The following is an 18,520-nucleotide window of genomic DNA, read 5'->3' as shown; positions in this document are numbered from 1 at the left end:
ATGAGAAAATAATCAAGCCCTACCTTGACACTGAATTCTGACAATCATGGGAGTTCTACTGGCATAAGGACTACAGGATTTGGCCCCAAGGATGCAGGAAACTTTCCTCTAACTATATTAAGTTTCATGGGTTTGCATAAGTCATTTAAGCCACTAGTTTTGTGTGTTTTTGGATTTTATATGTTAGCCTGTCAGATTGGGGTGTTTTGCTTTAAAAAAAATATATTTGTACAAGGAAGAAGGGGGGTGGGGGAGAGAGCATCCTTGTGTTTGTGGACCTGACATTCTTGGCTCTGGATCAGTTAGATGCTTTTGTTTGAGGGTACCATGCTTTCTAAAGTGGTTTTTCCCCCCCTAGGATCTGATTTACTATCTACTTCCCCAGTATTTTCCCCTCTTAAGATTCTGAAAAATGTCTCATCCAATCTTATAGATGTTAGTTTTTAAAGCCCCTCAGGATACTGAAAAACTGGGGACATGCTGTATTTTAAAACAGTGCCCTTTATAGTCTACGTATTCACTAATATTTTACTTGTTAACGCCAATTCATTTCTGCTTCTTCTAGCAATGTTGAGCCTCTATATCTATATCAGTCTCTCAGTTTTAGTTACTGCATCCCCTGTGTATCTGTTCTGCTTTGTAAGGATGCTATCTTCCCCATTTTGAAGGTATTTACTTTTAGGGTTACCATATCTGAACTTTCAAAAAAGAGGACACTCCATTGGGGGGTAGCCCCGCCCCCTAGCCACTCCTTCCCGCCTCCTGACAGCCCCACCCCAGAACCCCCGACCCATCTAACCCCCCCCTGCTCCCTGTTCCTGACTGTCCCAACCCCTTTCCACACCCCTGCCCCCTTGACAGCCCCCTGAACTCCTGACCCATCCAACCCCCCCCACTCCCTGTCCCCTGACTGCCCCCCTTCTCCAACTCCCCGGCCCCCTTACCGTGCCGCTTGGCTTAGAGCAGGTGTCTGGCTCCGCGCCCCAAGGAGCACTCCGCCCCGCCCAGCCCAGCCCCACCCAAGCACTACCGAGCAGCGTGCTGAGGCTGTGGAGGAGGGGGGGAAGTAGGGGAGGGGCTCTGGCAGCTGCTGCCAGCCCCACCGCTGCGTTCCTCACAGGCGCACAGCCCCGCCCCCCAGCGCTGCCGGGCGGTGTGCTAAGGCTGTAGGGGCTGAGGGGAGCCGGGAAGGGGCTTTGGCTGCCGAGGCCCCAATGCAAGCGGCGCTCGGCCGCCCTGTCAGCCGCTTTTCGGTCAATAAATAGCCGACCGGGGGGAAATCCCAGACACTTTTAGAAATCTTCCCCCCCCCCCCCCCCCCCCCCCCCCCCCGACAGCTATTTAAAGAGCGAAAAGCTGGATATGTCCAGAGAAACCCGGACGTATGGTAGCCCTATTTACTTTGGTACTTGGTGCTACGTCCTTATTTAGTGTGTGATTCTGACACGTCCATGAAGTTTGGGGGGGGGGGGTTATTTTATTTTAGTTCAACAAAATACATCCACAGCGCACAAAAACAAAAACAAAAAACACTCAGTTCTTAAAATCCCACTGCTCCTAATTTTCTGAAAAATTACCATTATGTTCTGCCATTCTGAATGGGGGGGGGAAGCCACATTGTATTCTATTCTGTCACCAATTAAATATATATTTAATGTGAATAACTGGAGTGGTTACACTTTGATCATTCAAATTTGGACCCAGATCACCACATTGGATCAGTAACTTCTATAGGGTTCTAGATGGGCACAGAGTCTAACTCTGTGGATCCATTTGCAAGACTCTGACCTCGGCATGAAGGTTGCCAATGCCAAGAACAATGCCTTCCCAATGTTTGAAAAACATTTGTGTTCACGGTTATCCTGTTCCAATGCCCATGACGTGAATTGAAACATTCCCATGACTTAGATTTTGGATAAGGTCCAAAGCTAGGTCTATTTGACATGACTGTTTACTAGCAACTGGGGTTGGTTGGTTTGTTTAAACTGTTTTCTTCCTGTCTCTCTTCAGTGCAACCCTTCTGGCAGGTGTGGATGGCATCAGCAAGGGCCAGGTTCACTATATCTAAGGGAAAATGGCTAGAATAATGGCTTGAGCCCCTCACCCTGGCCCACAGTCTTACTCAAATTTCAGTTCTGGGAGGAGGGGGTGGGGGGAAGTCTCCCTGGCCACCCTTAATGCCTTAATGTGTTTCTCCTGCTCTTCTCTCCCCCGCCCCACTTGCATCCACTCCCGAGTTTATTTTGGAACACAGAAAAGGAATCTTATTAGGGGAAAAGCAAACACAAAAGAACAGAGTCTAAGTATATTACACATACCCACAAAGATTAAGAAAACCTACATCAATATACCAGGAGTTTGGAAGATCAACAGCCTGACCACCACCGCAACTCCACCTACTTGAAGCCCTGATCACAAGATGTTAGCTGACACCATGAGTAGGTCATGCATGCATACACTCCCAGCATCAGCAAGTTGGAGGAAGGGGAGCAGGACATGGACTCCATTAACATGCTGCACTGTCTCCCAGTCTCAACAGTGAAGCTGATGGAAACCAAAGAAACTATAGCCAAGGACATCCAACTACAGGCAGTCAATACAGTGATATTAGCAGGCGGACTAGAAGATAAAAGCCACATACTGGAAGAAGAACCCTATTTTCAAATTAAAGATGAACTGAGTGTGCAGGATGAAATTATATTTTGAGAACAGAAGGGTGTTTTCCCTATCTCGTTATATAATATCATTAAAAAAAAATGTGCCTCACGCCTAGTCATTGACAACACAATCTTAGATGTACTTGAGACTGCGTTCACTGGCTTGGAATGAATACATACCTCTTGTACTTGATAGAAGGATACAACTATTGTAGGCGCCAACTCTGTGGGTGCTCCAGGGGGGAGTGTGGGAAGATTACAAATGGGCCCTAAAACAAAAAAAACTCTGGATCTAGGGAACTTTTGAGGTTTGGATCCAGATAAATGTCCAGTCTCCAGGAGTCATTACAGTTGCAGTGATGCAGCAGTTTGGTGTTGATCTACAGGACTAATGTTCAGTTTTTAAGTGTTCTTGATGTTTTCAGCCCCAGAAGATACAAAGGAATACTTTAGTACATTCTGGACACAAGGCAGCATGCATAATACTTCAAAAACAGGTAACAATGAACAATCACAGACAAGTGACAACCTTGGTGCTTTCTCTCCCCATTCAGATTTATTAGAACACAAGTCCTTGAACGATGAACCACTGTTCTAAAGATTTGCTACAAAAGAAAGCTTCTTACTATGCAAGTGCATTTGAAACAGATAGTTCCCTGATGTAAGGAGGGAATGAATTAAAAAAGCTATAACAAAAAAAAGCCCTTCTTAGTAGCACCAGCGAAGCAATGCAAAATGAGTAATTTGCAATTAATTACTCTCCAAATTCATTTGAACATTAGGATTAAATCCTTCACAAAATAGCCAGATAATGATAGGCCAGAGCTTCACTGTTGTCACCAGTTGATCTGAATAATAAGTGAGACATGTTCTGGAACATTATGAAACACGTATATGGGTACAAAAAGAAATCTGCTGGTCACGGAGCCCAATTTTAGACCAATCATGATGTCCCTCGCCAAGGTTCTCTAATGTGATCTTATCAGACCTCTTTGTACTGCTCAGGTAGATTCTAAAAAGATTGAAAGTACATATTTTCCTTTATAAAAATTGTGCCATTTGTCCCCATGGCATCATGTTCATTAACCACCATAAGTAATATCCTGCTTTAGGTGGCCACTGACAGCAGTTTTCTTTAGCCTTTAAAAAATGACCCATACAAGATGTGATGACTTGGGAAATATGTTTGTATGAAAACAACAAGGAGTCTGGTGGCACCTTAAAGACTAACAGATTTATTTGTTTTATTTATTTATTTTAAATAAATCTGTTAGTCTTTAAGGTGCCACCAGACTCCTTGTTGTTTTTGTAGATACAGACTAACACGGCTACCCCCTGATGTTTGTATGAGTAGTTTTGGATGATAGATTATTACATTTTTGTTCTGAAAACTGGTATCACTGAAGCCCTAGGTAAATATGGAATCGCTGGGGGCTGTGCCACATATTCCCAAGAGCATGGACAATGGAAGTTATTCGACCTTAACAATTGCATTACGACCACACAATAATTCACAAATGGGTTTGGAACAATGAAAAGTTACAAAAGGCCGAATGAAGAATGCAGTTCTTGGCTGTGGGCATATAAACCAGAAAAACCCACAGAGAAATGCAAAAGGAGTCTGGACAGGAGAGGGGTAGCAGTGGGATCACCCAAGGTCCCACGAGGCCAGCTGGGAAATTAGGCTCCATGTTTCAGAATCCAATCCATACACTATAACAGAAGGATAATGGATGGCCCCAGATGACCCTGACCCCAGCCCCAAAAATGCTCTGGAGTGGTGAGAGAACTGAGGTGGGACATGCATGTAAAGTTTTTAATTTTTGTACAATCTGTATAATTTTCATGCTGTTAAAGCAGGAGCAATACTGTGGTCTAGTCCTGTGAAAAGTCCGTCTGTGCCACAATTTACAATTAACTCTCTCAGGGGCACATGGTAACCCAGAAGGCTTGTACATTCACTGTGCTTCAGAGAGAGTGTTTGAACTACAGAGGACACTGAGGAGTTAGCACTGGTTCTAGGGTGCTGGGCAGTAGGCTATGTGGTCTAAATTTGATACGGCATGTGCACTCCAAGAGTGTGCATAAGGACCCCAAGATAAGGACAGTGCCTGGACTCTGTTCAGACTCTGGAGAGACTTTAAATACATTGATGCAACAACTGACTGGATCCTCTCACAGTAGTCTGGTGAGTGGCCAACAGGGGGCACTTTACTGGTTCTGCACTACTAGGCAATTCATTTCCCCCCCAATTCCATGTGTGATGTCTTAAAACAGGTTTCACTGAACTTTAAATGAGTAAGTAACACCACAATTACCCAAGGACTCCTCCAGTTTAATTTGTTAACACCAGTAACACATTTTTCCAAATTACACTTTCTCAGAGCTCTAGCTCACTAGAGGTGAAGGAAGTTCACTTTTATTTTAGGTTTTTAAGTGCAACACGCTGCCGAACAGACAACCAGCTGGCTGAGGTCTATCTGCCTTGTTCTCTAATAAGATTAATAAAGCATGATCGAGCGAACATTATAACTGAAGGAGAGCAAACGATCCATTTCATAGCCAGTAATTAAACAAAACCCTACTTTAGGAGATTTTGATAAGGGCAGCACATACTACACTTCTAAATGAGTAACAGATGTTGGCCCTATGCTGACTTTCAGCTAGATTAAGTGTTATGAAATAATTAAAACCTAGCGAACGGTGAAAATATCTAATAGCATGGTCAAGGGTGCATTTCATCTCAGCTTTATATAAACTGATACTCCTGCTGCTCCTGCCCATCACCCACCCACTTGTTCTTATTTCCACAAAATATGTAGTTGTTCACATTTATATATTTTGCAGCCAGAGTTTATCATTAAGAGCTGCTTAAGAGAACAGCATATTAAAGATATCTGTAAGACTGCTGGAGTCTGCATCAAATAAAAGCACCTGGGGAAAAACAGCCAAATATATTGACCCACAGATATTATTGCCATAAGCTAAATTACAGATGTTTCAACACAGGGACTAGAATACACAACTTTTGACTCTGAACTGGAGTCCTCTAGAGGAAAAATTAGCACTGGTACTTTATCTATTTTGCACATCAGTTACTAAGGGCTAATCTACACAGACATTAATCCTGAATAGCTCCAGGTGTGGATGCTCTTATTTCAGAATGCCTTAATTTGAATTAGTTTAATCCACTTTGGAATTGAAATTCAGAATGAGGTAGTCTTACTCTGAAATAAGAGCATCCACACATGTTGCTAATCACGAATAGTTATTGTGCCTAAAATTCATTCACTACTTTAGTCTATATATGAAAGTTAATTTAGACAAGTCCTAAAAGTTGACTGAAGTGGCAGAGTCACATGCTCAAGGAGTCAATGTCAGAGAGTCTAAGGCCAGAAGAGATCACTGGGATTATCCAGTTTGACTTTCTGCATAACACAGGCCATAGAATATCCCTAATTTAATTCCTGTTTGAACTAAAACATCTTTTAGAAGAACATCCTCTCTCATTTTAAAAATTGCCAGTGATGGAGAAGCCAGCACCCCTCTTGGTAAATTGTTCTGGTGGTTAATTACCCTCACTTTTAAAATGTTCTGAGACGTTACACCCCATAGTCTTCATAGAAATATGGTTATGATATGAATATGATATAACTAAGATATCTTACAAGACCCATCTTGCATAAAGTATATAATTGGAAAGGTTATAATTTACTGAATGTGTTTATCCATGTTGTATGCATGTGTGATAAATGAAAGGAGCGGGGAGCTCCCTTTTATGGACACCCAGCCAGCCAATTAGCTATAAAATCCCTCTTAGTAGCTGTTCTCTACTTGCTTTACTTGTAAAGGGTTAAAAAGTCTCTCTGCTATGCATAGCTAAAAGGAAGGGAGTGGGCATCTGACCAAAAGAGCCAGTGAGGAGACTAGAACTTCTTAAAATTGAGGGGAAAGCTTCCCCTTTGTCTGTCTGTGGTTGTTCTTGGGGAGAGGCAGACAGGGAGCAACTATGCTGTAAGAAGCTTGGGGCCAAATCATTGGTATCATACCTAGAAACTACTCATTTGAAATCCCCAGATATGTAAGTAGATAGGAAATGTTTAGGAAGATGCGATTAGGTTTATCTCTTATTTCTTTATGGCTTGTGGATTCCTCTGTGCTAACCCCAAATGCTTTTGTTTTGCCTGTAGCCTTTAAGCTGGACCTCAGGAAAGTTATTCTTGATGCTTATTCTTTGTAATTTGTTTGTTTTTGTTTTTTTAAATCTAGCAATAGCCTGAGTTTCCAGATGTATTTGTCTTTTTGTTTTTAATAAAATTTACCTTTTTTAAGAACAGGATTGGATTTGCATGTCCTAAGAGGTTTGTGCACATGTTTAATCAGCTGGTGGCAACAGCTGATTTCCTTTGTTTTTCTTTCTCAGCTCTTCCCTGGGGGGAAGGCATGAGGGTACCCCACAGGAAGGAATTCCCAAGTGCGTCTTCCTGGTTCTCAAAGGGGTTTTGCACTTGGGTGGTGGCAGCATCTACCCATCCAAGGTCAGAGAAAAGCTGTAACCTTGGGAGTTTAATACAATACTGGAGTGGCCAGTATTAATTTTTAGAATCCTTGCAGGCCTCCACCTTCTGCACTCGAAGTGCCAGAGTGGGAAATCAGCCTTGATAGCATTTATCATTTTTGTCTCTGAAGCTGGGAATATTGACCATGTCTCTCTATTTCAAATGTGCTATGTTGGATGAGGTCAAACAATGTTAGTAGCTTATTGAAGAAATGCACACAAGGATTACCCCAGGAACTGCATGAAATACAAGCATCTCAGAGATCGCTCTATACAATGGGAACTGTTTGACCCAGGTCACAGCAAAAAAGCTTTCCCGCTTATCTCCCTAAAGGGGTGTGCACGTGAGTACTAGGGGAATCCTCTCACACAGAGCTGACTTCAGTCTGTGTCTGCAGCAGGGTGTGGCCCTACCTGTGTGTGTATGCTGCAAGAGGCCTGAGAGCCTAATTCAGCAAAGCAGGGAGAGGGAACCCAGGCTGGTTGAGCAAGAGAGGCTCAGTGAAATCCCTGCACATCAGGTGGCATACCAGAAGGCGGAGTCCAACCCATCACAAGTTCCACCTTATTTCCAGGCAATTTGTCTAGCTTCAAATTCCACTTGATCTTGTTATCCTTTTCTCTGCTAGATTGACTAGCCCAGTAAGAAAGTTTTGTTTCTCATGTATGTACTTATTAAATGTGATCGTCACCCCTCAACCTTCTTTTTGATTAGCTAAATAGATTGGACTCCTCGAGTCCAACACGATAAAGCATGTTTTCCAATCCTTTAATCAGTATCAAGGTTCTTCTGTGAACCCTTTCCAATTTTTCAGTATCCTTCTTGAATTGTGATCCCAGCATTACAGTAAGAGTCACATCAGTGTCAAATATAAAGGTAATACACCCTTCCTACTCCATAGTCCCCCATTTATACATCAAAGTCATCCCTTTAGGACCCGATTTCATTAATCAAAAGGTCATTCCAAAACAAAAACTACATACACACCAGCATTGGCTAACTTTGGCTTCTCCTGTGATTCCTTCCATCAGCACCAGACTATCCAAGGCTTTGCTACAGGGATATTCCTACCTCCTGTGTATTCAAGAATGAAGTCTAATGAGCCGCATCTACTCCAAAGTCATTAGACTTTGATGTATAAATGGGGGACTATGGAGTAGGAAGGGTGTATTACCGTTCCTAACATGAACCCAACACCTGCTAATGGGGTGGACAGGCTTGTTACTCTTTTCCCCATATCAAAGCGCTGGGCATGCTTTCTATAATCCAATGAAGGAATCATGTCCTACACCTGAGGTGCATCCCTGTCCCCTTCCCTATTGCCCAATTTCCTATATTATTATGGGACTCTCCTCACTAACAAAGTATACCTAGTGTAAGCATTGGACTCCCTCCATCTGCAGTTCTCAGAGAAGTTAGAGATATAGCCCATGCTACACAGCTCAGGTGCAAATCTATATTTAAACTTCAAAGATTGTAAGATGTTGAGATCAAGAATTTTTGTTGGCCTAATCTCCACTGGGAATCACTAATCAGTGATTTTTTTCCATGAGTTAACTGTAAAAAAAAAAATCAGACTATAGTTTGTCTAGATTAATAGAATCCAGTTATTTAATTGCATAAACAAACATTTCAAGTATAATTTCCAGGAAGAAGAGGAGGCAGAGACATGTCTTGGATGACAGTTTTTTGTTCTGCTTCTCTGATCTTGTCTCAAAGTCGTTTCCTACTGAGATTTAATCTATTGCTCCTTTTTAAGCAGAGAGGATAGTCAATATTCAGAACCTTTCCAGGTTGTTACTATTAGGAGGCGCAAACAGTGATAGAGTCCGGTATTTCTTTGGTGCAATACTGTTTATTTACAAAGAATGTAAACAGAGTCCTATTTCCCTCAACCCACTAGAAACAAACAGCAGGCAGTTTCCTTGCTCACAATTCCCAAGTCTGCCTTTCTATTGAATCCTCTGCTCCAAGGAGCACTATCCCTCTGCTTCCTTTCAGGGCCATTCTCTCAATTGCTAGTCATGCTGACTGCTCACTTTTTCCTCTAACATACATAGCTTGCTAAACAATCCCTTAACCCTTATGTTTGCGATTAGCTCCAGGGAAACCCCTTAGACCACATGGCAAAGCCTGAGCAGTCAAGCCACTTGGCTGATTATCTTGGGGAGCATCTTCTATTACCTGCAGCTATCTTTCTCCATAAAGGGGTGTAATTGATCTTCCATTTAGCCTGAAAAGGAATCTTGTTTATTAGCATACTCATCAATTTTAATAAGGTCTGTGGTTGTCTGTACATGAAGACCCACTTAATGGTAGTCATTGACAACGTCCAGCATAACACCCCTATCTCAGCTCTGCCTATGTTTCTCAGAAACATTCAACAAATGAACAAAAATCCATTCTTGCTTCAGAGCCACAAGACTTTAATTACAGTGCAGACGTACCCTTAGATGCTAGACACCTGTGGCTGGCCTGTGCCAGCTGACTCGGGTTCGCAGGCTCGAGATGTGGGCTGTTTAACTGTGGCATAGACCTTCTGGTTCAGACTGCAAACTGAGCTTTGGGACCTTTCCACCTTACAGAGTCCTAGAGCCCAGGCCCCAGCTCAAACCTGGAAGTCTACATTGCAATTAAAAAGCCCCACATCTCGAGCCTGTGAGCCCTTTTAATTGCACCGTGTAGACATACCGTAAAATTTCCCCAAGACCCTGAGTCTCAAAGCAGGTCTTAAGTGCTCCCCATCTTTCCCTTGCTGGAAAGCTGCCACAGCATAAGCTGTTACAATTTCCTGCTATTCACCGCTCCTGGGCTGTATACTGGCTATGCCTGTTTCTGCCCAGCTGAGCCTACTTCTAATTAGTGGCATGCTCCCTGGCTCCTCCTCCAGGTGCACCCGGTGGAATGAATTGGCCAGCCTGGCCATCTTAATTCCTTTCAACCCTATGTGAGGCAGATGCCCTATCACAGACAGGAACACAAGTCTCCTCAGGTCCTCTACTTATTCAAGTAGAATTTTTTTTTCCCCTTTTTCTTTCCTTCTAGCTCTTATTTATGCCCTACCAGCCCAGACTGATGACTTGGCCCAAACTCCATATCAAGAGCTTGTACCAAATCTGGATTACTCATTTTTTCTGGAGGTGAGTTCTGCAACACCATAAGGGCACCATCTGGGCTATGAAAATTGGCTGCTAGAAACCCCTCCCCTCTTGGTTCGTTTCCTCAACAATTCATTTGGACTACGATGTTGAACAAAGCCAAATAAGACTCCCAGGGAGATTTTCCCCTCAAATATAGTGGGCTTTTGTATTACTTGAGCAGGAACAATCAAATCTCTCCCCTCTGGGCCTCATAGTTCCTAGTCTTGCGTAAGACCGGACATATCCAAATCTCTAACTGGACTGATTTCCACTGGAGTCTACAACCCTTTGAATTCCTTCTCAAGCTGACTTTTCAGCTCCTTAAGTCCTTGCTGCAGATCATTCCCATTAGCAATTTCTAAGTTGGTCAAAGTTTCCCTCGTTTCCCCTATTTCCTGGAAAGCTTTTTGGTCCATGCTGATAGTTCTGTAGTCTGGCATATAAATCTGATAACACTTTCCAACATAATACTAATTTACGATATTACTGAATCATAACTTATGACTTTTCAGAAAAGTGCCTTACCTCACAGAAGCACATTTCTATCTAGATTACCCATGATTCCAGACTGCACTGCTATTCATTATTGTGTATAACTGGGGCATGCAACAGAATGGCATCCCAAAGGCTGCTAGGGATTCCCAAATGAGAGAGCAGAGAGAATGAGATCAGTTAAAATAATCGCAGTATAAAGTTTAAGCTGAAATATCCAAATGACTCAACTGACTCTGAAACAATCTTATTTATTATTAATACAAGAGAAACATAGACTGTGTTCATGTTCCCATAAAATACAGGACGTTTCTCTCTTTAAAGGAAGCATAAAAAACTGTAATGAGTTATTATAACTCAGGCTGTTGTGGTGTGTTTTGCACATTAAGCATCTTTCTAATGTAATATTTTCCTTAAGATTGAACTATTTCATCAATTTGACTCAAATAGTTTAATAATCACACATGTATCAATGAACATATTTCAGAGGGACAGTACCTTTTTGTATTATTATTTTGTCTCTACACTATGGTCCCCTGTTCCTAAAGGTTTTTATGAAGTTAAAAGTTGTATCCCTATGGTAATTTCTCCCTGAGTGTTTATAGGGGAGACTTTCATAGGTACACAGGGGAGATAAGTCACTGGAATCTGAAAACCTAACTCTACTTTTGAAAACCACCCCTATATCTAGAACTTTCAAACACTGGAAGGTATACAATTGTAAGAAGTAGGTCACAAATATTAACTGAACACAGAATGTGAATGGTTACTTTCCCAAAGCCAAATTCAATGGAGTTTACACCAAGGAGGAATTTAGGAGCTAGTGTCCAACTCCTTGGTTTGTAAAGCACTTTGGGATAACTCAAATGTGGCATTGTATCAAGCTAAATTTTATTCTACTTGTACATATCCAATACTTTTGCAATAAACTACAGAAAAGATCTGTAAGATAAAGAGGTGTGCATGAGTTTCTTTTAAAAAAAGAGTGACAAAGAGGCTCTAAGGTAGAATTAGTTTGCTCTTATATTTTAGGTGACCTGGGAGTTCCAACACCATGTCTTCACAACCTATACAGGCAACATATGACAAGATCAAAAGTAATATAAATAGAATAAGGTGCATAAGGCCCAGAGATGAATTAAACAGTACACAAAAATTCATAGAATATACGCTTTGATTCCTAAGGTCCATGTTTCAACCCATCTGTTGCCTTCAAAGTGTGAATTCCATTGAGCTGAGGGCAGGTGGGTCAAATTGCATCTTTTGATTTTACTAGGGAGAAAGGAGAAAAAATATGCTTTCCAAAAGCATCTTTAAGAACCAGGGATAAAAATCATCCTTAAATGGGTTGCTATAGTTGTATCCAGAGACAGGGATAGATTCCAAAAGAGCCAGGGATTGATGGATATAGCAAGAGGACATATGTTTCTACTCTCATAGAACTTTCCCATTTCATTATAGTAATAGTTGATTTTCCTCTTCTCCCTCCTCCTTTTGCTCACATTTCTTCTATATCCCTCCTCCAATACATTATCCCACTCCTGCTTTTCATCTTTTTTCTTTCCTTTATTTTTCTCCATCCCCGCTCCCTTCCTTGGTGTGTTTATAACCTCTGTCTGCTGCAGTCACTAGAGGGACACAGGACCACATACTTGAGCAGATCTGGCATTCCATCCATAGAACAATGGTACCACACAGTGCTGGAGACAAATTAAAGATAAAGCACCATACTTAGGACTTCCATAGAATGTTACATCTTAAAACACTGTACAAAGTATTAAAAGGCTAGATAATGACTAACTGCCACAGCCGTTAGTAGGGGCAGTGTAGAGTCCCACCACCCCAGAGGGAGCTCAGGTAGTAATGTGTCAGGAGAAACTCTCTCTTCCCCAGCTACCCAGGATGTGTTCCTTCCAGCACAGCAGGCTGGCATTGAGTCCCATCTCCTTCCTGTCCTATTTCTCTTGCACAGGATGCACAATGCTGCTTGAGATCCCTATCTTGCCTGCTCTGGGCTTCCAAACAAGGGTTATTGGCAATCTCTTCCTGACTGAGGTATAGAGGTTAAAATTCACTCTGAGGCAAGAGTCTGGCTCAAATTTTTAAGTGCTATCACATTCAGGGCAATTGCACCTCTATTTCCCTTCCGTGGTCCAGCAAGGGCATCCACGCTAGGCTCCTAGCGGTCACCTCTCTTGGGTGGATGCATGTATCTCTTTCCCTCCCAGCCACAGTATTTAGAGGCTACACTGCTCCATGCCTACACTGTGAATTCCCTGACAAAGTAAGACTGTCAAAGCAGACTTGCTTTATTTTTCTCCTCAGAGACAGTAAACAGTAATTGCCATAGTCTCTAATTACCACACCGCTCTAAGGTAAAAACATTACAGAGGAAACATATTAAAACAATAAACGAACCTTCACACATACTAACAAACTTTCCAGAGATCAGCCCATTTCCAACAAGGATTGTGGCTGGTGAAGAGTCCTTCGAACCCCCCAAAGGGTTTTGTCTGTGGTTACCAGTTCAACACTGCTTTGGCTCAGAACAAGCACATGAATGAATTTGAGAGTCCCTCCTTTATCCAGTTTAAATCGTTGAAGAGACTATGAATAGATGATCAGACAAACAATGGGTTTCTCATCAAGGACCAGCTTCACCAGGATAGATCCAAAGGTGGGTAATTTGCAGTGCCTTGTACCAAGTATTTCCTAGAAATCCCACATAACTTTGTCTAGCACAGTGTTTCAAAGGGTCCTTTGAAGATCATAACACTTCCAGGGTTTATATTAGCCATGTCTCCTCCCTGAAGAAGTGACATTTGATTCTATAATACATAAACATTTGCATTCTTAATACAAAGAACTCTTAAGATTCTTAATTCAGTAAAGTTTGTCCAGGATCGTGCAGGTATCTGTCATTGTCATTCGGCCAAATCCTAATATCACTAAGTGACTTCTAGCTTTGCCATTGATTTCAATAGGATCAGGTTCAGAGCCTTAATTGATGCCTGAGGATTCTGATGGCAGTCTGCACTGGGGTGAATGTCATCCCTAGTGAAACCTTCCCAAAAGCTTTCACAAGTGACCTTACGTGCTCTACAAATTGGACTCCAAGTATGTCAGAGCAGAGCTTGTTGCCTCCTGGTCATATGCAAATCTCCTGAGATCTGTGGGATGATCATTTAAAGATAGTTTGGGGTATGGTTACGTATCCAGTTGTCTAAAGCACTCAAAGTGACTTAACGGAGGCCTTATTTAAAGTAGAGCATTGCATAGGTTTGTAAGTTGTAAAGGTTTTATTACTACTGATCCAATTGATAAAAGTACTATGCAAACCCAGGCCATATTGGAAAAAAAAAATCAATTACTCAAGTCTTATGATTGTACTGTCTAGACTATTCATATACTTCTGTCATTTCAATATTTCATTACAGGCACCTTTAAATTTTAAAAAAGGTACTCTGAAAATGGATTGCTGCACGTTGCCAGTGAAAAATGTAATTCTGGTCCAAAATTACTACACTTGGCTCAGAACAAGCATACGCATGAATTTGAGAGTCCCTCCTTTATCCAGTTTGACTCTTTGAAGAGACTATGAATAGATAATCAGCCACACAATGGGTTTCTCATCAATGACCAGCTTCAAAAGGATTGAGCCAAGGTAGGTAATTTGCATGCATGCATTTTTGTGCATGTAAGAAAAGAATTCAATTCATAGCATTAGAAACCCAATTTTCCACACAGACTTTATTTCCACCCTTCTGTGGCTTTAAGACAGGATTTCAACACCTTGCCAGTTGCTTTTTATAACTGATACCTGTTAATGACTTTTTCCCTTCAGTTTTCCAGAGACTACCTCATCTGCTTTCACAACTTGATAATGCCCAAGCACTCAAGGCTATCTTCAGAACTTTTGTTCTGCATTACCACATTTCCAATAGAGGTCTATAAAGATCCAAGTCTGGAAGAGAAGTCAGACCCTGAATAGAAATCATGCCTTGACCTAGGAAGCGAGTGGAAAAGAAACCACAATCACTTACTCTAATAGACTCCATGCAGTAGTTCACAACTAAATAATCACTTACTCCTACAAGCCAGCATTTAGACAGAATTGATCAAAATAGGGCTAGTTCTACAGTGTATCAGTATAAATCAGTTAATAACTTAGGTATGGTTTGAACAGGGACATTATTTTAGCAGACAAAGCATGTTTAATTGTAAGTATTTAAGTTAATTACAACCTATTTCATGTTTCTTAAATCAGTTCTCTACATAACAGCTCTCTATTCTCTGCTTATTTGGTGGTAACATGTAAGACGTGTAAGATGGTGGTAAGATAGTTACTATGCTGTGTGTCAGCTCCCTGACACACCAGCCTATCTGCCTTGCCAGCAAACACTTCCAGACTCTGTCAGTCTAAACCTTGCAGGTAACAATCAGTTAAATTCCAGTTCCTGAGTTTCTCAGAGACGTCTCCCTGCAGTGTCCAGTCCCTCTTACTGGACACTCACAGAAATTAAATTTGCTGCCTCTAAAGAGAGAGAGCCCACACTAGCCTGTTAGGTTAGTTGAAGGCTCACTTTTCACTTCAATACACAGCCCTGAGGGGGTTTTGTAATAAAACAAAAATAAGCTGACTAACAAAAAACAGAGATTTAAGTGAGAGAAAAAAAGAGACAGGTGTATGGTTACAAATAAAACAAACCTGCTTTTTACTGACTAGCTTAAGCAAGTTACAACCTTTGCCTAAGCAGTTTTCTTACTCACATTAAGTTACCAACATCTCTCGCCCTGCAGGTTAGCGTATCCAACTTTCACAGAATCAAAGGGTGCTGTTCCCTATATTCTTTAAGTGATGAATAACTAAATATCTCTTTAAAACAACGAGGAATCAGGGGTTCATTCACCTGCACATCTACTAATGTGATATATGCCATCGTGTGCCAGCAATGCCCTTCTGCCATGTACATTGGCCAAACTGGACAGTCTCTACGCAAAAGAATAAATGGACACAAATCAGACATCAGGAACGGTAAAATACAAAAGCCAGCAGGAGAACACTTCAGTCTCCCTGGACATTCTATAACAGATTTAAAAGTAGCCATACTTCAACAAAAACTTCAAAAACAGACTTCAAAGAGAAACTACAGAACTACAATTCATTTGCAAATGTACCACCATTAATTTGGGCTTGAATAGGGACTGGCTGGCTCAATACAAAAGCAATTTTCCCCCTCTTGGTATTGACACCTCCTCATCAATTATTGGGAGTGGACTACATCCCTTAAAAGAGTCACTACCATTTTTTTCCCCTTAAAAGTTTGAAAGGAAACATTTTTCAATTTTAAATTGTTGTATAAGAAAATCTATGTAAAATGAGTGCACTGAATTCTTTAGAGCATTAAGATTTCATACCTATCAGAAAATTAATTTAGCCTGTAAGCCATGAACAGCATATCACATACATCTACCAAATGTTGCTTTAAAGTACGCTTTATAGAGAGGAAAAATTCCCCTATTTTAGTGCAATATTTCATTCTTGATTTCTGCAAAATTCTGCATTGTGCAGTGGTGCAAAATTCCCCCAGGAGTATTAAACTAATAGAAACTTAACATACTGTGCACATGAACTATGTGATTGTCACAGGCAGATAATTTACAACCTCCCTGAAACGCTATAAATCCCAAAGATCACTTTACCAGATTAGATAGTGAGAAGAAAGGCTAAGGGGAGGGTCTGCATTGTTAATCTTTTCACTCACGCTACTTAGCAGCTTGGTTAGATTTGGAAACAAAATGTCTTCAAAACATGTCAAAGATATTGGTCCTTAAAAAAAGCACTGAATCCATTTATAAGCTTTGTTTAACCTCTAGAGAAGGTTCTTTGTTCTCTGCGCTGAATATCTAAAGTCAAATTCCCTTGACTTTCACATCTTTCTTTCTCCTTCTCCCATCAACAAAATGCTTACATTCCCCTAAGCCCCACCTATGAAGCATTACATATCAAGCTTGCCTGCCTCTTTAAGCAGGGTCTTTCCCTCTCCCAGTCCATCTCCACTCTTTGATCTACTTCACAATCACCATTCCCAATTGCCACACAGCCAGATGTGTTCTCCTAGCCAACCTAGATAGGTCAGGTCAGGAAAGTCAGAACAACAGCAAATGTGAACTCCTGGATCACTATACCAGTCTTACCATGGAGTCACATACAGTCCCCTTGGACTCTTGACTAGCTTGCCACCCAGACAAACTGAACTTTGTGATAAAAGGTCACTCAAACCAAAAATCACATCACATTTAGGTTGCTCCCAGTACCAACACATCAGTCACTTACCCCAGATCAATTGGTACTTTAGATATTACACCAAAGACAACACTGGTAGCCGATTCTATAGTAAACCATCTAAAAGTTTATTAGCTAAGGAAATGAGAGTTATTGAGAGGTTAAAGCAGGTAAAATATATGTATAGGTGAGTCACAGTTTAATTCCAAATGGTGGCAGTGATGTCATAAACTACCAGTTCCCCAAGTCTTTTCAGGGTACACAGCTGGTTTCAGGGGGATCTCCACTTTTACAAGAAAGGGTACCAAATGCAAAGTCCAAACAGTTCAGAGATGAAGGATCTTTCCTTGAATCCATACTTATAGCTTCTTATAAAAAAAGAAGCTGACAGGGTCACTACCCACCTGGGCTTTTCCTTTGATGGAGAGTGGTTTTTGAGTCTTTGACCTCAGGTCATCCTACACAATGACCACCTGCTTTGAAATTAGTATTTTTCTTATAAAGCTCTTCATTTGCACTTCACAAGGCTTAGGTTACAGGGGTATACACAATGTAAATGTTTGCTGTTATATTATAATATGATATAAATAACTGAAAACAATGCAGTTAATGTCCCATTAGTTATCATGAAGTTTGAACACCAAATACACTCACACATTTAACAATCACTTTAATCTATATTAATATACAAGTGAATTGACCTGGCTCTGACCTGAGCTGGCATCTCACAAGCAATAATTCAGTTTCTCCTGATATGTCCTTAATTTTCTATATTTGAAAGCAGAGTAAACAACTTGACATTTACAAATATATACTTTGCATCTAATGCTATATCTGTTCTATTGAACAGATATGTATTGTAATATGTATTTCTTGAAATCAAAAGCTATTTTCATAACATTCCACTGATATTAATAAAACTAGCTCCACAGACAGTTCTGTGAAAGTAAATATATTTTAAGTAATGTCAAAGGCACAGTGTATGCCTTTTTGGAATGAAATCTAAACAAATAACTAATATCTACTTATTAATTTCATCACATGCAATGAACAGAGACATCCACAATGAATCCAGTCAATAAGAGAATCTGCCCCAATAAACTTGACAATCAGGAGAAACATTTTTCGATTCCCGTTCTCCTGCACTAAATGTCTGTAGAAGAGCCATTATTGTGTCGGATGAGTACAAAAGAAGGTGGCCATATTTTATAAATGATAAACTTGTTATATGAAGATTAAAGTGGTTAACTGTTCTGGATTGTTATCAAGTCCAATAGGTTGTTTGTAACTATCTCTCAGTGGTTTGAGCATTGGCCTGCTAAACCCAGGATTGTGAGTTCAAGCCTTGAGGGGGCCATTTAGGGATCTGGAGCAAAAAAAAAAAAA

The sequence above is a fragment of the Terrapene carolina genome, unplaced genomic scaffold (genome assembly GCF_002925995.2).
Source record: "Terrapene carolina triunguis isolate 2854851 unplaced genomic scaffold, T_m_triunguis-2.0 Scaffold53, whole genome shotgun sequence".
NCBI lineage: Eukaryota > Metazoa > Chordata > Testudines > Emydidae > Terrapene > Terrapene triunguis.
This window is presented reverse-complemented; position numbering follows the sequence as displayed.